General features: G+C 37.5%; 1 pseudogene; it reads right to left on the bottom strand.

Moving 5' to 3' along the window:
• Window positions 1–1,182: 1,182 nt before the first annotated feature.
• Window positions 1,183–3,630, bottom strand: LOC118921686 (vimentin-like; annotated as a pseudogene).
• Window positions 3,631–12,218: the final 8,588 nt, after the last annotated feature.

The following is a 12,218-nucleotide window of genomic DNA, read 5'->3' as shown; positions in this document are numbered from 1 at the left end:
ACTAGATGTTTCACTTATTGATTGTTTGTTTGGGTATTATTTAGACATAGCCTTTGTCACCTTCTTTTCTCCCTTTATTGAATCCGCTCTAATTGCTTTTGTATTATCCTTTTTGGCATTCTTCTAGCTTCTCCCTTCCACTTTTGATTGTTTAAACAGTTCTATTTATAAATGCATTCTTTGGTCAGTCTGTATGATATGTTTTCTAAATGGTTTAGCACAAAGTATATAGGCTATGTGTCCTGATATTCAGTCTGTGCTCAAATAACATGAATCAAAATTTGAATTGGAATGAGATTCAAGGCCACATGTACTAATTTTATCTTTTTATATCTGAGTCAGCTTTCTAGTATTTTTTGAATACATGGGTGGTGGCAGAGAGAAAAAAAAGTCAGTTATCAAATATTCAAGTACTGATAATTTGCTTCTTTATAATCTCACTTTTATCCTACTTCTCCTAGATTTGGTGGTCCAGACATGAGTCACACCCATCTGATAAAACCTGGTACCAATGCAATACATATTTCAGTTTACTTTCTAAGTGTACTTGTACAGCAAAACTTGGCTAAAGAAAAGCACACAAGTGGTTAAACTGGACTTAATTTAAATCTTGAAGGGATACTTCAACACTTCTGGATACTACTATACTTGCTTAGTATTTTCACCTTCCAATTTTTTTTCCTTAAATTTTTAATAACCTCTTCTCTTTTAATATCCCTATGATGACTTCTCCAAACATTCTCAAAGAAAACAAATGTAATCTGATGGAAACAATATCTCATGTTCCGTCACCAGTTATGAAAACGTGCCTTCGTCTGCACAACTTACTCAGCCCTCTGTCTGATTATGAAAGAGAACGTATCTCTGCTCTTCAGGCCAACTCCTCACTTAGGCCCTGGGCCCCCTTTCTTCTTTGAGGGCTCTGCTCCTGCCATTATATAACCCACACCTCCTTCACCTGCATCACCAATCTCTTCATCTCTGCAGGATTAACCCAAGCACACAGGATTAACCCCCACACATCTTGATGTCACTTCTCTTTAAAAATCAAAAACAAAACTCATTTTTCGACCCTACATTATCCTCCATATACTACTCTGGTATTGTCTCCTTCCCATTCAAAATTCCTCAAAAAGCTAAACTATTCTTGCTCTCTCCACTTTCTTACTTTCCATTCTCCCTTCAACTCATTCCAATATGACTATTTTTTTCCTGGTTATTTGTTGGTTTGTTTTTCCCAAGATCTACTGAAGCAGAAACAAGTTGGTCAGATACTTGATGGGAAAAAGCAGTTTCAATGGTATTCAAAGTATTTTTTAAAAGATAGTATAGCACAAGACTTTGAATTGACCATTTGAGGTGGCTGTCTACCAGAAGGCATGAATCCAGAGTGGTTTCTTTCATGCTCAGAAGAAGTTTGGAGGAGGCAGAGAAACCCTGCTTTTCTTGCCTTCCAGCAGGTACCTGTTTGGGGACAATCTGAAAATCAAGGTTGTGCTATACTGTTCTGCAGATCCTGATATTCATGAAGGTGGCTGGCCATTTCTTACTTCCTGTTCTGAATCTCATTCTGCAGAAGGCCATATGTCTTGGTAGTTAGCAGCTTCCACAGCAAAGTTCTCCTCCATTTCGTGCATCAGAGACTTGTTAGTTCTTTTAAACCATCGATTTTACAGGTGAGGAACTGACCCTGTCTCCAGTTCTCTTTTTTCTCCCCCCTTTCACCTGTTTAACCCATCCCTCTATCACCTCCCCTATGCCAACCACCAGTCTGTTCTCTGTGTTTATGAGTCTATTTCTGATTTTCTATTTTTGCTCATTTGTCTTGATTTTTAGATTCCACAGTAAGTGAAATCACATGATATTTGTTTTTGTCTGACTTATTTTACTTTGCACAATATCCTCTAGGTTCATCCATGTTGGTAGAAATGGCAAGATTTCTTTCTTTTTATTAGCTGAGTAATATTCCACTGTATATATGTACCACTTCTTTATGATTCATCCATCAGTGGACACAGGTTGCTTTCATATCTTGGCTATTGTAAATACTGCTGCAATGAACACGGGAGTGCATATGTATTTTTGAATTAGTGTTTTTTTCCCCTAGGTAAATTCCTGAAAGTAGAATTTCTAGGTTGTATAGTATTTCTATTTTTAATTTTTTGAGGAACCTCCATACTGCTTTCCACAGTGGCTGCATCAACTTACATTCCCACCAACAGGGAGGGTTCCCTTTTCTCCGCATCTTCCCCAACACTTGTTATTTCTTATCTTTTGAATAATGGTTATTCTGACTCGTGGGAGGTGATATCTTATTGTGGTTTTGATTAGCATTTCCCTGAAGATTAGTGGTGGTAAACATCTTTTCATGTGTATGTTGGGTCATCTGTATCTCTTATTTGGAAAAATGTTGATTCTCTCTTGAATCTTGCTCCCCCTGATACAGGGCATCATTGCTCTAGTTCAGATAGCAGCCTCACAGTGATCAGCAAACTTGGAATTGTACCATTCTTTAACATCCCAAAGGTTCTTGGCAGCCACACTTTCATTCTGCTGCCACACATCACCCAGAGAGCAGAGGTCAGGCCCACACCAGTTTGCCCATGCTACTCCTGATCCGGGCCTACAGTTCATAGGTTTCATCACTGTGCAGTTTTTTCAAAAAGTCAGTCTCTTCTTGCAAGGAGTCCACTTTACATTCAAGGTCAAGGATCTCCAAATAAACATTGCCAGAATCCTGTCTTAAAGTTTCCAGGGTGCTCTGAGCTTCTCTATGAGCTTCTCTCTGAAACATCTCTTCCTGGAGCTTCTCCTGGAGCTGCATGATGTCCTTGCATGATGTTCCTAGCTAGGTTGTCATGCAGAGCCCACATGTGGACCTTGTCATTGCTGAACAGGTCCACCTGCTGCCACAGCTCCTGTATCTCCTTCTCAGAGAGGTCCTCAGGTATGACTTCCCTGGCCCTTGAGCTTGGCCAGCAGAATCTTGTTCTGCTGCTCCAGGAAGTGCACACTGGAGATGCAGGTAAGGTGATGTAGTCATTCAGTTCCTGCAGCTCAACCTTGTCGTTCATGTGGGTGTTCTAGAACTCGGTGTTGATGGTGTATGGCCTAGGAGTGTGTGGTGTACATGCCACCTTGGAGGCAAGGTGTGGGGGCTGTGTCTGATTCTGGGGCTTAGCATAGCATGCTGCCCAGGCTGTACGTATGATGGAACATGGTCACCACACTTTGCCTGGAGCTGAGTAGCTCATGGTGCTGGGGTTGTAAAGCTCCTGAAGGAGGAGGAGGAAGTGGACTCGGCTGTGGATGGTGGCACTGAGGACTGCCTCTGGCAGGAGAGGCCAGCAAGAATATGGTGGGTGTGGGCAGCAGGATTGCTGGTACACCAATGGTGCAGAGGCCCCAAAGGGAGAGTGACAGAGCTCCAATAAAGCTTTAGTTCTTTTTGCTCCTCTGAAACAGCTCTCATAAAGGTGACAGGCTGCTTAAGTCAAAAGCCAAAGCCAGCAGATTTTTGTTCTCACCATCCTTTACCTCCCAGAGGCAGCTGAAAAGGCTGACCACAGCCCACTGATGAATGCATAGGTGCTTCTCTAATCTTCTGACATTCTTGGTTTCTCTTGCCATTACCCCTTCTCAGAAATCTTTATGGCTCCTCCTCTGTCTAACCTGGCTCGAGATGTTAGAGTTAGGGGCAACTCCATCATGTACCTTCTCTGCTTATGGAAAATCTCAGGGGATCTGTGGTTTCAAATACTATCCATATATTTATTCAAAAATTTTAATCTAGAGTCTAGTTCTCTTTGAGCCTGCAAGTCATCTACTGAGTAGCTTCCCTTTCATCTCTCTTGGGTCTTCAGATTGTTGACACACCTTGCAGATCTTGGGTCTTGCCCACTTCCAAATTCCATTAACTAATTCCTTATTATAAATCTCTCAAAATATGCATCTTCTGTTGGTTCTGTTTCTCTGAAGAATGCTGCTTAGTACATATCCCAAGAAATTCTTGTGAATTCATATAAAAATTGCATTATAGTCTATAGTGTGTGTGTGTATGTGTGTCTAAATAGAAAACAGTACTTTAAAAAATTATCATCAATAAAAAATTTTCATAATACTTCTTGGATAATAGGATTCTTTCTTTAATGGGTCTGTCAACTTCAGAAATTTGGGCTGAATTGAAGAGAACTGACACTTATTTCAGGTTCAACACTGAATAATTTCTCCTTGCTTCTTGATCTTGATGTCATAGTATATTGAGAATAGTCGTTCATATAAACATGTCAATTCAGATAACAACTTGTTTTTTCTGGTTTCCATACCACACAGAGGCAATCAGCAAAGACATGCACTGAAGTTATCACCTCAAATGTACTGTAGAACATTTTCTGGCTATTTAAATAGAAATACTGAGAAGTATGTCTTCTTGAGAGGTTCAGTGGTTGCATGACAATATAGATAGATTCACAGGCACTCAGGGAAAGGATAGTTTGCTGGTAGTTAGTGATGTTCTTTATTTTACGCATAATGCTGTGATTTTCATCTCATGTAAATTAAAATAAACTTAAAACCACTCATTCTCACAATCAACTCTTTTCATCTAATGCTCAAATTCCATTTCGTTTAGCATGTCTTGAAAGGAGAAAGGCAAAATACAATTTTATTGTTGTTTTTACTATTTTTTGTTTTGTTTTGTATCTTCTAAATATGCTATCCATATGTCATTTTTTTATTATTGAAGTAAAAAAGGAATTCTATCTTCTTTAATGAAAAATCAATTAAAACATCCAAATGATCAGTTTCTAATTATTTTCTCTAGCTCTAAAATAAATAACCAAGTAATAAAATAGTATATAAGTACATTAAAATATTTGACACTGTCATCCAATAAAAACACCTTTATTAGCATGAGGCTTCTTTTTAGACCTAAAGATAGTTGATCCTCTGGATTATCAATATTTCCCTGTTATGGAAATTTTACTTTCCTGATTTGAAACTGGTTTCTATGGAGGCATCAAGCAATTGGAAAACAATAGCTGGGTTGAGTATCATTTTTATTGACTTATCTTTGACAGGGCTTTTCTCTTTAGGTGTAAAAAATATTTTATAATGCCCAGGACTTGATTTTAAATGTGGTTGTCAGAATGAGGACTTCTTAAAAATATTACTCAGTTTTATTCAGTTAACATTAGTTGCATCCTGTAAATAAGCATCTATACATGTTTCTTATATTGGCTATTTACTAACAACTCCCTGATTGTTATGAACGACACCCTGAGAGGGTGGGGCTGTCATTTTCATATCACGGGCATTTTGGGAAGCCTCAGTAATAATTCTTTTCTATTGCAAACATTAAGGACTTTAGATTTTTGAAGTTTTTTCTGTCTTTTATGGATTTTGTACTTATTTTAAGCTTATACATCAACCTTTCTGTTTTTAACCAACATGTGCATGTTATATCTAAATATAGTTTTAAAATTAATATCCCATTAAGTATTGTAACAATGACAGCAAAAAAAAAAGACTTTTGTTTATTTCTTATTTTTTACTTTTATATTATCAGGGAACTTGCTTCTGTAGGAAGTGAAAGTATGCTCAGTGGTATCAAATTTATAATTGGGTCAGGAAATTAAGTTGATTTGTAGGAGCCAGTTGTTTTATAGATACTTAAAATAACAAGTTCAGACACTGGTTCATAAGGTGACACATTAGCTTAAAAATATAGCAGTGTGGACCTGCTCTGACTCATGGATAAAGTGTATGGGTTAGCAATAGCCAAGTGGGCAAAGACTTTGGATAATCTGACCTTATTAAACTTTCTTCATATTAATATAACTATAACTGTAATAAAAACAGGCTTCACTGTACCATAGAATATCAAATAAGTATTTTTATAGTATCTGTACATTTTTTAAAAATTGAAATTCCTTTGAAAATAATGTCTGTTTAAAGAAAGACCAACCTGGACATTACACTGTATCTTCCTAAGTGAAAATAAGAATGGAAATATATATTACTACCAAAAGTTCTCCCAGGAGATGGTTTGGTTGAGCATCACTTTCTTATTTTAATTTTATAAATACCAAGAATGGTTTTAACTACATATCTTAATTAGTGACACTTGGTAAAATCATAACAGCATAGAGAAAAATAGCTCCAGAACAAAATACTTTAGATGTGCCATTTCAAATCCAGTGTTCATTTTGTTTCTGGTGTTTGCCTAAACTGCATAAGATATAGACACTGTGCCCACATAAGTAATCTATTTTTGGTAAATAAAAAATAGCCACTGTCACATAATATTATCTAGGCAAAACCATTATTTCCCTTGCATTTATTATTTGGCCTTATGTGATGTGTTTATGAGTGATATGACAATAAATGAAAAGTTCAGAATAGAATATTAACATTTTTGAATGAATTTGCCATTTAGAAAGTTACTGTAGTGACAAAGGAATGCAAACATCTCCATTTACACATCCTGGCAGAGAACAGAGAAGCAGGGTTGATGTTCCTGATTATAGAAAGAAAAAATGGTATTTTTTAGACCTAAAGGAGGAAGACTGCATAAAAATAAAATTATAAAGCTGTACTTCAAGTGAACTTTGAACAAGTTCATAATCCAGTACTGAAACTGAACAGCTGATATAAAGCAGTAACTGTCCTGCTGTAATTTCATGCAGTACATAGAAGATTAGCCAAACCTTGGTAAAGAGAAATACAATGTGGAACAGAAGAGCAATCAGTCACTTAACCACATCACCACATCATGTAAAATTTTTTCACCAGGTTTGTAGTGAAAAGGAGCAATAAGCTTCAGACCTCTACTAAAGAGCTTTCAGGGATGGTTTTACAGGTTTGTTCTTTTAAGCAGTTCAGTAACGTGTGTTTTCTCAATTTTATAATTTGGGTTTAGTAATTCTCAATGACTCCTTTGATTTTATTAATAAAGTCCCAAAGGAAGAGTCACCATCATTTCTGAATTCTGGACCAAGTTTATTCTACCTGACCCTCTCAGTCAAGTTTTTAGTATACTAAGTACACACCCATGTGAGACTTGATCCTAAAGCAGTATTTATTTCTGACCTCATGTGTGTATTAAAACATGTGTATGTGTATGTGCATGTGAAAACATACACATACACATTGACTTAGAGTAGGTTACCATTACATTCAGTCAAGTTCGCCTTAGTTTATAATAGACATCCCATCAATATAATCAGTTAACCATTATTTTTAGTTGTTGGGGCCATATCAAATGCTAAAAACTTAAACTAGGAGGAGAAGGCAGTAAGAGTACCAACTATGAATCATATGAAACTTCAGTTTAGATGACCCAAAATTTCTGGGTGTCCTGAATCTTTTAATAAGGCCTTTGAGTAATACATACATTAGGTGAAGTTCTTAAAACAGGCCAGCCTCTAGGATGAAAGTGGCACATATATGTTGACTTGCAGGAATCCCACTCACAGCAGTACTACTGTGCACACTGTGTTTTCCCAGACTGCCCCCAGCTCACAGCTACCTCTTTGAAAGCACTGTATCTGCAAGGAACAGAGGGAATTCTTTCTAATGAAGGAGAGGTCAGATACAGTGCGGTACACACCATTAACAATAAATAAACATAATCCACTTGGGAATGAATTCTGCTACCATGTACTAAACATTATGAAAATACCTTTCTTATAAACTTTGTGTCATGGTTGTTTTAAAGAAAGCAGCTTTCCTGCTGTATACAGTTCAGCTTTCAAGAAGGTGAAACCTCCACTTCTCAAACAAACAGTGAAGTGTTGTGTGAAAGTTTGTGGCTGAGAACGTCTGTCAGTTGACAATAAAATTTGTTTTAATAATAGGAGTCATTTCATTTCAAAATGCTTTCACTTTCTGCCTTCTGAGCATCCTTGTGCTCTACCTCTGAGAAAGGAAGGGGCCAAACAATCTCAAATCCCATCTTTCCCCTCTGTGGTAATTTGGCGCGAGGGTGCAAATAATCTTAGGGATGTTTGGTAATGGGATTTTCATTTTGTGCTATAAAGTTTATTAAAGAAAGGAACAAAGTGCTGTTTTAATGAAAGATTATTCCAATTTTTCTCTTGAATATAAAGTCTCTGAATATAGAATATTTGTCTTTCAATTTCAGAACTACAACACCAAAATGGCTCCTATCTAGAAAAATGTGAAGAGCAGGGAAGCCACATTTAAAACATTTCAAAAGTTATATTCAGTGTGAATTAATATAGCTTTGATATTTACAATATTAAATGATCTATGTTTCACATGCTGTTATGAAGATATGTTGAGATTATTTTTAATATTTAAATGAAATCTTTGGGTATGCAAAGTAGAAAGTGAGTGAGGGATAAATCAATTTTTAACTAACAGGTGTTTTTTTTAACTAGCTATAATTAATGATGATTAACTAAGGATGATTAAACAAGGAATATTGGTGTTTATTTTACTGTCTTACCTTAGAGAAGTTTAGGCTAGTAAAGCTCTTGTAATTCTAAAACGACCTGGAGGATAACTGAATCAAATTTATGCACCACATTTGACAGTTCTAATCTCCTCATGTGGTTCCTCAGGTTACTTGTTTAGTAATAACCCTTTTAGCCTAATCCACTCCCCACTCACCCAACTTCTTCTGCCCCTGCTCATCCCCACTTCCACAGCCATCACCCAAACACACACCAAAGGGCTCCTAGAAAAAGCTGCTGCAAAATGCAGTTGGCCAGCATTGCTAGCTAACATTGGTACCAGTCTTGGTAATCAAGTTTAATTTCTTGAGGAAGTACTTAGCGCAATGTGTAGAATGGACATTAAATCTGAGAATGCTAAAATTTCTGCCAAAGTGTTCATTTTACTGGTGGCATACTGTGCATATACATAAAATTCATTAGCCTTGGCAGGAAAACCAAACTGGGGACGTGAGAGCAGCAGAGGGTGGTATTGACCATTCTAGAAGCCGGAAATTCAGTATCCTTGATCACAGGGCTATTCTCTGCTTCACGACCAAAATTCACTCCAAGGGGCTAAGCCCTGTATAAACTGCCTGACATTTATTGACACACTCCCTAATTACAATGGTTCTACCAAAAACACCACTCTCATTTCTGCAGTCTGCCCTGTTTTCCTTTTTCAAGGATTTCTCAGTGTGCCTGAATTTTGGGGCAGAGGTTGGTGACCAGTCAGGAAAAGTAACTTGGGTTCTTTGAGGGCATGTGGCATGAATTTGTTCTGTTCCTTGCAGTACTTCTCCCACTGCCCAACCTTCATTCCCTGCTCTGCTCCATTCCCAGACTACCCAGTCCCCCTTCATTTGAGTTTGCATGTTGTGCATTAAGTTTCATATGCCTTTAGTTCCTTTTAGTTGACTCTTTTACAAACATTACACAAATGAGGTTCCTCAGGCTACTTGCTTAGCGATACTGCTTTTAGCCTAACGCCTTTTATGGCATTACACCGATTTATAGTTTTGAAAGTGGCTGCATGATTCATGTATTTGCATCAGTGAAGATGACTTTCCATTGGTCACTCTAAATTGGGGTATTATATTAGCCTTTGTTTAGCTATTCCTAAACTAATACAAGTGACAATAAAAAAATATGACACAATTTGGAGCAATGTACAAAAAATATTAATGAAAACATATCTGTGATTGATCAAACATTCCATTTGATATAAGATAACAACATTACCAAAATAGTTACCTGAACTCTGCTTTTCTAATAGTACTTTTTCCCACTTCTCACTTGTGGTTTCTTCAAAGGTCATATTTAGAAATTTCTTCATTAACTACATATTGTATAATCCTATTCATATTGTATTCAAGAACCAGCATATGTAATACATGGTAATGGAAATCAGAGGATTTGTTGTTTATGAGGAATGGAGATTGAATGCAAAGAGCCGGAGGGAACTTTCTAGGATAGTGGGAACGTTCACTGTCTTGATGGTTGCGTGGATATGTACATTTGTTAAAACTTTGAATTGCATACCTAAGATAAGTGCATTTCACGCTGTATATTTTACCCTATTAAAATGTGAAAAATTGTTTTGTATAACTGTAATTTTTCAAAAGTATCAGTCATGTGTCTTCCCCATGTTATATCTTTTTCATTGCTTTAGCCATTTTCAGAACATTGGAAAATTGTCTTGAATTTCCTGCTTTTTATTTGGATTTGAAACAATTTTATTGTATGTAGTTATCTTCTCACTAATTCTTAACTTGACTTAAAATAGCAAATTAATGTAATTGTTGTAGTATGTCACAGATATTCCAAATATAACTGCTTTTCTAATAGTACTTGTTCCCACTTCTCACTTTTTTGGACAGATTGACTTTTACTGTATTGACAGTGCTTTAAATTCACCCCTATTCCTTCAGCCTTCCTTCCACACATAGAAAATGTGTTCTGTAAGTTAGACAACCAAATTCTTAATCCTGAGTACTCATGTTGCAGTCCCAAGCAAACACTGGACTTTCTGAGTAAGTGACTCGACATTTTTTCTAGGCTGTGTTACATTTACCTAAGATGTTCCTGCAAGTCTTTCAGAGACTAAATTTGGGAAAATTACATTCTGAATCCATCTAAGGAAACATTATATAAGAGGCACATAGAAGACACTAAATATAGAGGGCACTGTACCATTTCATGCTAAAGACAGAGCAGTGGCTTATGATTTTGTGATGGTAACAATAATGATGATGATTGTTGGTGGTGATAGGGCTAACTCTGTGCCATTCGCTCCTTTAAATATGTTACTGCATTAAAATCTTCCTGACAGCTAAGGAAATAGGTATTATTATTATTATTATTTCAAAGAATAGGAAACTAAATCTTAGAGAAGTTAATCAGTGTGTGGCTGGCTCGTTCTTGCGTAGCTCGCCTAGGAGTGCTGCAGTTAGAGTGAAAGCCTTCTAAGGAATCCTTCTGAAAAATGGATCCGTGCTCATAGAAAGTAAAGTGCCGAGAGCTGCGAAATCCTACCCATCTCATCCTACTGACTACTTTTTTTTTTTTTTTTTTTTTTTCAGGAGAGCAAGGTACAGGTTTTTATTTAGAGATCAAGTGAAAAGACAAGAGTTCCTAGCTCACTCCAGGAAGAGACAAGAGAGTCCGTAGTGGTGCGTTGTCTAGGGGGTTTTTTAGGCAGTTAAGGATTTTTTGAGAACATGAAAAAAAACTTAGGGGTGTGGACTTGCATCACCTGCCCTGCCCTCAAGGTGGGCTGGGCTTTTGTCTGTCTGCTAGGGCTCTTTACAGTGAAGTCACGGGTTATGCTGAGATACCCTGGCAGAACACTCAAGCATTCCAGGCCAAGTTGCTCCTGGCCTTTGACCTTTAACTGATCTCACTGCAGATGTCTATATTCTTAGTCTGGTATCTCTCCTTAGAGAATTAGTGTGACCTTGACTTTGCATAATGCTTAGTGCAGAGTTTCAATAGGGACTTCTTTGGCCATTGTTACATTGCTCTGACTGTAAATATTACACCCTGCTTTTCGCGGAGGCCCTCACCCTTCTCTGACTACACCCACGGTCCCTGTCTCATTTCCCCTTCTACAGATAGAAACCCTAGCTGCTGCTAGGGAAAGGGGGCGACGACTGCTGTGGCTGCTTCATGCTGAGAAGGGGGACAGTAAAGGGCACAGTTAGGTCTCCATCAGTGGTCAGTTGAAAGGATCTCAGAAAATTGGCGCTTCCATCTTGGGTTCCATTTCTAATATTATTTGCAGTTTTATGGCTTCTCCGAAGTTAACCCAGACGAGCCACCAAAGATGATGCTGGAGTTCTTGTTCACAAAGCCAAAGAATGAACTTCACAAACACTCAAGGTAGGAGAGCAAGGTACAGGCTTCTATTTGGAGATAAAGTGAAAGGACAGAGCTCCCAGCTCATGCCAGGAGGGGACAAGAGAGTCCCCTGGCTACTTCTTATAGTCTCTATTTATATTTGAGCAAATGAAAGGAAACAGCAAAGCACTTGCAAAGAGTAAGCTTAAGGTCAATTGTTACAGAGAAAGGAGAGGCACTGAGACTCCAGAATGAATCAAGAAAATTATGTTTGAAAAAATGGAAGTGGTACTGGGAGGCTGTGCATCATTCTTTCCTAATCATTCACCTAGACTTTTCTCAGCAGAACCTGGATGCTGAGCAGTGTGTATGATATAGTGGAAAACACAATGAAGAACCTAAGAGGGTCTTACTTATAGGACC

The sequence above is a fragment of the Manis pentadactyla genome, chromosome 12 (assembly GCF_030020395.1).
Source record: "Manis pentadactyla isolate mManPen7 chromosome 12, mManPen7.hap1, whole genome shotgun sequence".
Taxonomy (NCBI): domain Eukaryota; kingdom Metazoa; phylum Chordata; class Mammalia; order Pholidota; family Manidae; genus Manis; species Manis pentadactyla.
Note: the sequence above shows the minus strand (reverse complement) of the source record. Positions and strands in the feature narration are given on the sequence as shown.